Genomic DNA, 13,009 nt, shown 5'->3' with positions numbered 1-13,009 from the left:
AAAAATTGAACTCATTGCCGTCAATTATTTCCGAATCATTTTTCATCACTTCGAAATGTATTTGGAAAAATGCATTTTCCATGTTCAACAATGCAATTTTCATTTCGTCATCATCATTTTTGTTCACAAAGTTTTCTAAGGCTCTTACGAATCGAATGCGAAAAGTTTCGTTGAGATTCATGAAACTGCAAAAATTTGGTAGTTTTTTTGCTTCATTTCTTCAATATCTCGTGCTGTCATTGCGTTAAAAGCGAAGAGCGTCTAACTAAAACGACAAAAAATGTGGCGAAAGTGACGAAGATGAGTTGAAAATGCAATAGAAAGATTCTAAGGCGACGAAAAAGTGAGTAAAGCGATGAAGCAGAGTTGAAAAGTGACGTTAAAGCATCAAGGGCCACGAAAAATGATCTAAAGCAACGAAATAACATCATAAACCAACAGAAAAGCATCTAAAAGGAAAACAAAATGTTAAACGCCGCAAATTCTTTCAAAAAGCAACAGAAAATCGTCTAAAGACACGGTTACTTGTCACAAGTAGACATCTAAAGTAAGGAATAATCATTGGAAGAGCATTGAAAAGCCTAGTATCAAAACCAAATAATAAACGATCTTAAAAAAAGCATTAAAAAATCAAAGTTCGGGAAGAACGCCCAAGATACTAAATGGAATATGGAATCTAAATCGGCAGAAAAGTCACATAAGCTACGAATACGAGCTGAAAGCACAACTAAAAACCTTGGACACACGAAAAAGGTCAATTGTGACGAACAAGCACTTATAAAACAAAGAAAAAGCGTCTCTGGCGACAAAAATGGCCCAAAACGTAAATAAACGTCAAAATGGACGAAAAAGTGTCACCAGCATTGACTGAAAGTTTATAACGATAATAAAATGTAAAGAGCGTTGAAAAAGTAACAATGCGTCAAGGTGATTAAAAGGGTACTAAAACAAAGAAAAAGTTTAAAAGCGATTAATCAATGTTGAAAGAACAACTAATAAGCTGGAAAAGATACCTATGAAAAATATAAAATTGGCCAATCAAAACAAAGAAGAGTTTAAGGCAACGCAAAAGCATCTAAAACCATATAGTATAAGAGCTGGGAGCGGATTTTGTGCGTGATAAGTAATATGGAAAAACTATACGGGGATATGTTGAATTAGTTGTGTACCTACATGTCTTTCCCCAACTGCCGGAAATCAGAGTGGGGGACGAGGGACTTATAAGGGATCAAAGTCGCGGTTTTTATTATTTTTTTGTGACGCTCATGATCGAGCTCATGATCAGAGTAGTGCACCAAAATTTGGGAATAAGTAGGTCATGACGTAACTAAGTAAAAACTCTAGGGGCGGAACGTTGCGTGGCCGACAAAGGGGTGGGGGTAGGGGTGAAATTAAAAAATATAAGTGGTTTTTTTGCGACGTTGGTGATTGAGATAGTGCACCAAAATTTGGAAATAAGTAGACCATGACATAACTAAGTAAAATCCCCACAGCCGGAAACCAAAGTGGGGGACGAGGGTAGTTATGAGGGGTTAAAGTAGCGGTTTTATTATTTTCTTTGTGACGCTTATGATCGAGATAATGCACCAAAATTTGGAAATAAGTAGATCATCACATACTCAGTAAAATCTCCAGAGGCGAAACGCTGCGTGGGGGACAAATGTTGTGCGGCGTCACAAAAAAAATAATACAAACTGCTACTTTGACCCCTTTAAACTACCCTCATCCCCAACTCTGGTTTCCGCCCCTGGAGATTTTGCTTAGTTACATCATGATCTACTTACTCCCAAATTTTGGTTTACTATCTCGATCACGAACGTCACAGAAAATCCCATATAATTTTTATATTCACCCCTGCCCCCACCCCTTTGTCGCCCACACAGCGTTCCGCCCCTAGAGATTTTACTTAGTTACGTCATGACCTACTTACTCCTAAATTTTGGTGCACTATCTCGATCATGAGCATCACAAAAGAAATAATAAAAACCGCGACTTTGACCCCTTATAACTACCCTCGTCCCCCACTCTGGTTTCCGGCTGTTAGGGAAAGTCATGTACACAACTTATTCAACATATCCCCGTATAGTTTTTCAATATTACTTATCACGCACAAAATCAGCTTCTATCTCTCCGACTAATAAGCACATCTCATAATTTACGAGAGTTTTGTATACTTACATGATGTCATTAATTATTATTATTATTAAAAAAAAGTTAATAATTATATAACAAACCTATTTTTCACTTAAATTTTGAATTTTTTTTATATGGAGCAAGAATAGAGACCAGAAATTTAATTAAATTTAAAAAAAAATGAGTAAATTAAAGTTAAGTAAGATTTAAATAAGTGAAATAAATTATGTAAGATTTCAATTTTAAATGATTTAGTAGACGAAAGGAAATGAAATGTAAAGAAAATATCCTTTGAGAAAATACTTAAGCTCAAGATACCTTACCGAGGAGTTACACAAGTTTGGGAGTCTTATAAACTATTAGGTATGTTATAAAAAAGAAATACAATCTAAATATTGAAGAAGAAAAATAAGTGTAAGTAATTTTATTATTTAAATTGTGAATAAACTCAATGTCTGTGATATTATAAAACTATAGGGACGATATAAATCTTAAAAGCAATATGTAGGTAGTTATTAACTGTTGAAAACCCAAATGTCCCCAAAACGAACCCCATGATCAAATACGACTCACAAAATATTCGGTGCTACGTGTCCCAGAAATATCTTCTCTCCGAAGTTAGCCCAGAGATGGCACTAATCGGCTACTCCAGGGCTTGTCCCCAGTTGATTTGGCTTAAGCTGAAAGGAAAAACTACGAAAATAATTTAAATTTTAAATAAACTTGAAATTAAAACCTTTTTACTGATATATTCTTAACTTTATTTGAATCAGTCATCTGTCACTTGACTTCTTGACCCGACCTCCAACTGAACAACAAGTAGTGACCACCGATCCTTCGTCGTTCAATGAGGAAGACGTCAAATTACTAATTAATCTCTTCATAAGGGGGCTACCAACCCACCAGTCGTTACTACCAGGTAGGATAGCCAAAGGCCTTTAGGTGTGACGTCATAAGAGGAATATCAAATTTATAATATTCATTCTTATTGTGGTTAAAGTATAATTCAATAACGGAACGTTATTGAAATTAAAAGAAAATAATTATTATACAAATAATTAAAGGTTTTCCTACTGCTGCATGAATACTTTCTTAAGTGACGGAACGTTACATTATGTTTGTCTCTTATTTCGTTAGTTGGGGAAATGTATAGTTTTCTTGTAGATAATAATTCTGATTGAATATTTTTTCTACAAGCGTGAAAAAATGTCTACTTTCGCGCACGCATTTTAGTTTAGAAAGTTTCACTTTTCCGCACGCGTGTTACTTTTCCGCACGCGGTTTTTACTTTTCCGCACGAGTGTCAATTTAGATATGTTAATATGGTCTTAAAGTAATTATAATACATGCAATAAACTAAGATTTAGATATTATTTACTAATTTATTTCAAATATATCTTATTGTGTTCCTGTTTTAATGAAATTAACGCTACAATTCGATGAAATTAAATTATTTTGACATAATATTTGAAAGTCAAATCGGTAGACAATAACAGTCGTTTTGAATCATCGTCATGGAAACCAAGAACGTCGTCATGCTAACTAATTATATTGAAAGTTTGGTTTTGACAACCTTGTCAAAGAATTAATTTGTGTATGTATTTTCATATTAATTAAATTAATTGATTAAGATTTGGTAATTTTTTAAAGACTCTTAGAAAAAATATTGTTTCTAACTCTTGCAGAAAGTCTCTTTTCCGCACTCGACTGCTTGCCGAACTCCCGCTTCGCGTCGTTCGGCAAACTGCAGTCGCGTGCAGAAAAGAATGACTTTCTGCATTTGTTAGGAAAACAACTATTACCTATTTGTACATTTGTTTTGGACTTACATGGCTTGACTATCTATAAAAGCAGTGTCGTTTTATCCATTGGGCGCTTGGGGCGGGCGCCCAGGGGTCCGGTCCCCGGAGGGGCCCGTAGGGACGCTTCCTTTTATTAATAACAAATTAAAGTCCGCTTAATAATCGAGGACCATATTTTTTTAAATAGAGAAAAATGCCTGAGATTTCGATATGGTCTGATTTTAAGAATAATAAATAAGAACTGTGACAGCTTTTAAACCAAAGAGCGATTCCTTAGAAAATTGTAAAAAAATGTATGAAGCTGGAGACAAAGCTTATTATAAGATTAAATGAAAGCAACACTTATAGAGTAAAACCCAATGGAGGCGAAAAGAAGTGTTAAAGCTGTTTATTGTTACCCGTGCAAATTAGTTTCAATTGAAAAAAAAAAAATAGTTTAACTGATTTTGGGTATATTTTACCCACTAGAAATCTTTGAATAGTTAACTCAAATCTCACGAAGAAAGTTAATTTCATCTGAACTCTATGGTTACATTAATAACAAGATCATCAGTTGGAGTTAGATGGATCATCAGTTAAATTGGAGTTGTAGACGCTGGCTTGAAAGAGCAAGTAGAACGCGAAACTGACTATTGAGTAAAGGTCCTAAGACCTAAGAAGAGTTGTTGTCACCATTAAATTACTTGCTTCTCAAGGACTAGCTTTTCGTTTTCCCATGAGAATTTAACGAGTCGTCATAAGGGAAGTTACTTAAGTTGTCTTGTATACTTTGCTTTTGCTTTTAACAACTTCTTAGCTCAGCATTTACAGCAGAATGCGAATAAAGAAAAAGGTTCAGTTAGCTATCTGTCTGACCAAACTTGCAATTAATTCCTGGAAGCGATGAAAACAAAACATGTAGAAACTTTTGACCCTGTAAATTCTTTACTTAAAAACTACGGGTCCATCAAACATGTTTTTCCAGTTAAGCAATAATAGAGACAAAAAATCAGCAGTTAGAAGTGAAGCCAAGGCACTGCATACTAAAATGGATACCTTTGAGACAGGTTAACTTGGATACTCCATTGACACTGATTTGGGCAAGAATTTTAAAACGAGCGAATGCAACAAGCAAAACCTTAGAAACTGTGAACTTGGACGTGTCAATTGGAGTAGAATTAATGACATTTGAGCTTTGTTGGAGACGTAAGAAATAAATTAAGCGAAATTGAACTAGAAAGAAAAAATATTTTTTTGTGAAGGCAATAATCTCAAACATATTCTATAGAATTGGTCTTCAAAAAACAAAGAAAAAACAATTTTAAAGGGGCAAGAGATATTCAGAATTGAAGTACCTATTTAACACCCTCAGCGCCACGGCTAGTTCACAAAAATTTCGTTCTGGGCCAAAATGTTTTTTTGAATGAATAGAGTTTTTTATGTTATTTTAGGGCGACTGAAGTAATTTTTTTATTTATTTGCAGTTTATTTTTGTATTTTTCAAGTATGTACCATTTTCGATACACTGGCCTAGCATAAAGTTTTTCGAAGATTTTCGCGTAAGGGCCATGTGTATCAAAAAAGATACACAACTTGCTTTAAATATATTTTTATTTCTTTTCAAGTTCTGACTGACCAACTTCTTTGCTTAGAACATTAACCATTCTACAAATACGAGTGTTCGCCTATAAAGATAAACAATTCGATAAAAACAATAGTGCTGGAAAGTAAAAAACAATTCTACGAACAAAATAGTGTTATTGTGTACGTGTAAATTACTTTAGTTGTGCTTTTACTGATTTAGTAGACTTTGATTAAGATGTATTATTTCTCAAGTGACGACTCTGAAAATGATGGAGACTTTGAACCGGATTTAGATTCAAGCAATGATAGCAACACCGATGACAGTGACCAATGTAATCAACTGTCAACTTCCAGAAAGCGACACCATTCTTCTCCAGAACCTAATCGGGATGGCCAAAATTCTCAACGGCAGGATGAAGATAATCAGATATATTCAGAAACTGAATGGGTAAAACAAAAGATACAAAATATGTCTTGGCACATGCCCACTCACGATGATCCGCCGGCTATTGTAGTTACAGTACCGTCGTCCGGTATGAAAGAAATTTATGCAGGAATTCTAGCAGATGCCGACCCCATAGATTACTTTGAATTATTTGTGACTCCTGACATTATAACGAAAATACAGGAACAGACCAACTTGTATGCAACGCAATATCTTTTGTCCACAGATATTTCTGATCAATCACGACTACATGGGTGGAAACCAGTAACTGTCGAGGAAATACGTTCCTTCTTAGCACTTATTGGTTAGATGGGTTTGGTGAAGCTGCCTTCTATACGAGATTATTGGAAAAGCCATATATTATACAATATACCTTTAGCACGCACAGTGATGGCCAGAAATCGCTTTGAAATATTCTCAAATTTATACACTTTGCTGATAATGAAACTTCAAACAAAGAAGATAGATTGTATAAAGTTCGCGAAGTTATCGATATGTTTATCAGTAACTATCAGAAGGTTTTTACCCCGGGAGAGAAAGAAAATTTGTCTTGATGAGTCTCTAGTTGCTTGGAGAGGCAGGTTGCTCTTCCGGCAGTATACCCCAAACAAGGCCGCAAAGTATGGCATCAAAATTTTTAAACTTTGTACTGAAAAAGGTTATACATGGAACCTTCTGGTTTATTGCGGCAAATCGAAAAACACTGAATCCGAAGTGTCAGAAAATACAGTTATGATTTTAGCCAAAGATCTCTTGGGCGGTGGTAGAACATTATATACTGACAGTTATTATACCAGTATACCTCTGGCTTATCGACTGAGGAAGAACAACACCCATTTGGTGGGGACAATTAGAGCAAATAGGAAATACATGCCAAAAGACGTGATGTGCCAAATTAAGACGAGGAGATTTCTCAGCCAAACAAACAGATGACGGGATTGTTGTTTTGAAATGGCGTGATAAGAGAGATGTTAGAATGTTGTCAACAAAGTCCTCGGCATTTAAAACGCTCCCTATTGAAAGTCGAACGGGACGAACTATTCAGAAACCAATACGTATTTTTGACTATAACAATGGTAAGTCGTCCATTGATGTTAGTGATCAAATGGCTACGTATTTCTCTGTATTACGGCGGTGCACGAAATGGTACAGAAAACTTATGTTCGAAATTATTTGGGGGACGAGTTTGGTCAATGCTCATTTCCTGTATAACCAGAACACTATCCGTAAGAAGCTTACTATAACGGAATTTCGTGAACATGTTCTAACTTCAATGCTTGTAAAATGTTCTACACAAAACGTCACTATTGCTGGCCCATCTGGAACCATAAAACAAGATGTGCATCATCTAGTGACAAATGTCCAAGATGGCAAGAAAATCAGAGGGCGTTCTTCGGAGTGTTACAAGAAATACGGAAGAAAAGGAGTAAAAAATGCCGAAGGAAAAATTGTGAGAGCATCTCAAGTAAACACCAAATGTTCTGTGTGTGACATCATTATTTGTAAAAAATGTTATAATGCAACGCACTAAATATCAAATCAATTTTTTCTAGTTTCATACATATTATATCTTTATTTTTATTTTAAGAATTTGTAAATTTTTGTTCTTTCTTTCAGAATAAATATAATTTTTATAACACATTTGAGTATATAAATAAAAACAATAATAATATCTAAATATTAACTGATTATTGCAAAAATGGGTTCAAATAGTTATGTACTGCAATAACATTTTTCATATGAATTTCTAGTTACATACAACCTATATTTCATGTCTAAGGCCAAACCCAGTTATACCAGGAAATTGGCTTAGGCCATAACATTATTCTCTACATATAAAAACTGAAGAAACTGTGTTCTTTTAGGAGACACAACAGATCGAACACAGCGAACCATGTGTATCTTTTTCGGTACACAGCGTTGAGGACAGTGTGTATCTAAAAGGATACACTGGCGCTGAGGGTGTTAATGTTATATGCCATAATATTTCTCAAGATCTTTAAAAGAGAATATAATGCTACAAAGATGTTACATCAGCTGTTAGATGTTTTTCTACGTTAAATAAAGAAGAAGTCAAAAAGTGAATTAATATTTTATGCGAGGAATATAAAAAAGATGTTGATGAAACCAAAGAGAACTTGCATAAGGAAATTATTCATTATATATTTAACACCCTCAGCGCCAGTGTATCCTTTTAGATACACACTGTCCTCAACGCTGTGTACCGAAAAAGATACACATGGTTCGCTGTGTTCGATCTGTTGTGTCTCCTAAAAGAACACAGTTTCTTCAGTTTTTATATGTAGAGAATAATGTTATGGCCTAAGCCAATTTCCTGGTATAACTGGGTTTGGCCCTAGACATGAAAGATAGGTTGTATGTAACTAGAAATTCATATGAAAAATGTTATTGCAGTAGATAACTATTTGAACCCATTTTTGCAATAATCAGTTAATATTTAGATATGTATTATTATTGTTTTTATTTATATACTCAAATGTGTTATAAAAATTATATTTATTCTGAAAGAAAGAACAAAAATATACAAATTCTTAAAATAAAAATAAAGATATAATATGTATGAAACTAGAAAAAATTGATTTGATATTTAGTGCGTTGCATTATAACATTTTTTACAAATAATGATGTCACACACAGAACATTTGGTGTTTACTTGAGATGCTCTCACAATTTTTCCTTCGGCATTTTTTACTCCTTTTCTTCCGTATTTCTTGTAACACTCCGAACAACGCCCTCTGATTTTCTTGCCATCTTGGACATTTGTCACTAGATGATGCACATCTTGTTTTATGGTTCCAGATGGGCCAGCAATAGTGACGTTTTGTGTAGAACATTTTACAAGCATTGAAGTTAGAACATGTTCACGAAATTCCGTTATAGTAAGCTTCTTACGGATAGTGTTCTGGTTATACAGGAAATGAGCATTGACCAAACTCGTCCCCCAAATAATTTCGAACATAAGTTTTCTGTACCATTTCGTGCACCGCCGTAATACAGAGAAATACGTAGCCATTTGATCACTAACATCAATGGACGACTTACCATTGTTATAGTCAAAAATACGTATTGGTTTCTGAATAGTTCGTCCCGTTCGACTTTCAATAGGGAGCGTTTTAAATGCCGAGGACTTTGTTGACAACATTCTAACATCTCTCTTATCACGCCATTTCAAAACAACAATCCCGTCATCTGTTTGTTTGGCTGAGAAATCTCCTCGTCTTAATTTGGCACATCACGTCTTTTGGCATGTATTTCCTATTTGCTCTAATTGTCCCCACCAAATGGGTGTTGTTCTTCCTCAGTCGATAAGCCAGAGGTATACTGGTATAATAACTGTCAGTATATAATGTTCTACCACCGCCCAAGAGATCTTTGGCTAAAATCATAACTGTATTTTCTGACACTTCGGATTCAGTGTTTTTCGATTTGCCGCAATAAACCAGAAGGTTCCATGTATAACCTTTTTCAGTACAAAGTTTAAAAATTTTGATGCCATACTTTGCGGCCTTGTTTGGGGTATACTGCCGGAAGAGCAACCTGCCTCTCCAAGCAACTAGAGACTCATCAAGACAAATTTTCTTTCTCTCCCGGGGTAAAAACCTTCTGATAGTTACTGATAAACATATCGATAACTTCGCGAACTTTATACAATCTATCTTCTTTGTTTGAAGTTTCATTATCAGCAAAGTGTATAAATTTGAGAATATTTCAAAGCGATTTCTGGCCATCACTGTGCGTGCTAAAGGTATATTGTATAATATATGGCTTTTCCAATAATCTCGTATAGAAGGCAGCTTCACCAAACCCATCTAACCAATAAGTGCTAAGAAGGAACGTATTTCCTCGACAGTTACTGGTTTCCACCCATGTAGTCGTGATTGATCAGAAATATCTGTGGACAAAAGATATTGCGTTGCATACAAGTTGGTCTGTTCCTGTATTTTCGTTATAATGTCAGGAGTCACAAATAATTCAAAGTAATCTATGGGGTCGGCATCTGCTAGAATTCCTGCATAAATTTCTTTCATACCGGACCACGGTACTGTAACTACAATAGCCGGCGGATCATCGTGAGTGGGCATGTGCCAAGACATATTTTGTATCTTTTGTTTTACCCATTCAGTTTCTGAATATATCTGATTATCTTCATCCTGCCGTTGAGAATTTTGGCCATCCCGATTAGGTTCTGGAGAAGAATGGTGTCGCTTTCTGGAAGTTGACGGTTGATTACATTGGTCACTGTCATCGGTGTTGCTATCATTGCTTGAATCTAAATCCGGTTCAAAGTCTCCATCATTTTCAGAGTCGTCACTTGAGAAATAATACATCTTAATCAAAGTCTACTAAATCAGTAAAAGCACAACTAAAGTAATTTACACGTACACAATAACACTATTTTGTTCGTAGAATTGTTTTTTACTTTCCAGCACTATTGTTTTTATCGAATTGTTTATCTTTATAGGCGAACACTCGTATTTGTAGAATGGTTAATGTTCTAAGCAAAGAAGTTGGTCAGTCAGAACTTGAAAAGAAATAAAAATATATTTAAAGCAAGTTGTGTATCTTTTTTGATACACATGGCCCTTACGCGAAAATCTTCGAAAAACTTTATGCTAGGCCAGTGTATCGAAAATGGTACATACTTGAAAAATACAAAAATAAACTGCAAATAAATAAAAAAATTACTTCAGTCGCCCTAAAATAACATAAAAAACTCTATTCATTCAAAAAAACATTTTGGCCCAGAACGAAATTTTTGTGAACTAGCCGTGGCGCTGAGGGTGTTAAACGTTATGCCAAAATTTCAATAAACATTTGAAAATTTGGTGTCATCCAGGATGTAAAGAAAACTTTTGCCAATTTTTAACTTTACTGCAAGTTTATTTGACGATACCAATTTCTAATGCGTCAGGCGAGCGGTCTTTTTTGGCTTAAAAAAAAATAAAGATACATATATTGAAGGTCAAAGGATCAAGAAAACCTAGACGCATTATCACTATCGTATTGTAAAAAATGAAGAAGTGGAGCAACTGAATTTTGATAGTATTAATATGGCAGTTTGCTAATGACTAGTCAAGAAAAAAATGAGCTAATTTTTTTCTAACAAATTTTTTAGAGTATGTTTTTTTGTTTGTCATGTGTTGTTCTGTAGAACTTTCTGTTTTTTTTATATTTTTAAATGTATTTTTTTCGAATATATTTATTTTGCTATTTTTCTAGTTCGTTTCGAAAATCTTTCTTAAAATCTTTAAAAATGTATGGGTTTTACAATAAACGTTTATTGTTAATGCAAGCTAATGCATGTGTTTTTTTGTTAAAAAAATTGACAACGAATAGCAATGAAGGGGGCCCCTAAATCTCTAGTGCCCAGGGCCCGAAGTTAGGTTAAACCGGCACTGTATAAAAGCTCTATGCAGAGGAAGAACAAATGACGCTAGAACCAGAAACCCCAGAAATTACCACAAATGAGGACGTTAATATAAGTACAGTAGAGCGTCGATTATCCGAACTAATTGGGGGACATGAATGTGCGGAAAATCGATTTGTTCGGATAATCGAACTAGTATATAGATATAGTCATACATATTTATCCACAAGTTAATTAAAGCCATATTTATTTATATCTTGATAATGACACATAGCAATTAAACAAAAAAGTGCAGTCTTTGCAACAACATATTTTTGGATAGAATATTGAAGAAAATTGAAGATATTTTAAGCGTTAATTACTAACGCTTGCTCGGTACTTGACTGCGGGGCGCGGGAGTTCGGATAAGCGGTCGTTCGGTTGATCGACGTTCGGATAATCGACTCTCTACTGTAAATAAGAAGTTCAAAAAACACTTGAAAAGCTAAAGAACAGAAAAGCTGCACGTAAGGACGGAATAACAAACGAATTACTGAAATACTGTGGAGCAGCAATGGCAGAACAATTAACAATCTACTATTCAAAAAAGGAAATAAAAAGTAGCCACAAAAATAGGTATCAACTTGGTAAATGCTAGTTAAATGTTACTAAAAAGCATTTCTATGTCTGATTGACTTGCAGAAAGCATTTAACAGAGTAAGTACCCTTTGTCCGCCACCGGTGATCAATTGCACAGCAAAGCATTGTTGAGCCACTAAAATCAGCCAGACAGTCGAAAGTGGCTCGTCTGTAGTCGTTCATTTAAAACAATTCTTTGCTGTCGGTGGCGGACACAGGTGTCGGACACCAGTGTCCTAGTCTGAAAGAGTACTTAGACTCACTGGCGAAGCGTCCATGTATCCACTGTTGCCATTGGTAACAGTTAAAAATCTTGCAAATAAATATTTTATGACTACTATGAAATCATTCCATTTATATTGTTTACTAACAAAAATATTTGTTAATAGTACCTAATTCAGTAAATAACCAACTAGACGCACGAAAATATTGGCGAGATTGTGTGAATCCGTTGCACGTTATTATACGTTGTTACCACATTTGGCAGTGGTAACGCAGGAGGAACCTCGCTATCGCTCGGGACTAGCTCGTTTCTGAAAATTTTGAAGGAACGACGGCTCTAGAGACGTCACGTGGGCACGCTGTATATATCAGTATTGTAACCATTTTTTGTAACATTGGATTAGTACCTATTACAGATTACAGTGTGCGTTTATTTAAACATGGAAGAGTGTTGCTGCGTATTGCGTAATTGATCAACTACTTGAAAAGTCATTCTCCTTGTATATTTTTTATATATAATTTATGGAAGAATGAAAGAATTATTGAAAATGGAAAACTTAAAATATAAACAATATTTTTCAAATTAGGTTATTTTCCTACTTGTTCATTTTTTTATGTTAATTTTATGGTAATGGTAGAATAACATCTTTAGTTTGTTTATTATTTATTGTTATACCTATTACATTTTGGGAATAGTGATTTGTTTAATTGTATACCACAGGATTAAATACAAAAACTTATATTTGGGAGGTTCAAAATAATTTTTTTAAATAAGATTTTTTTACATCTGATTTTGGTAACACTTTAGAAAAATTCACGCGTCGCCACTGCTTAGAC

The sequence above is a fragment of the Diabrotica virgifera genome, chromosome 4 (assembly GCF_917563875.1).
Source record: "Diabrotica virgifera virgifera chromosome 4, PGI_DIABVI_V3a".
Lineage (NCBI taxonomy): Eukaryota > Metazoa > Arthropoda > Insecta > Coleoptera > Chrysomelidae > Diabrotica > Diabrotica virgifera.
This window is presented reverse-complemented; position numbering follows the sequence as displayed.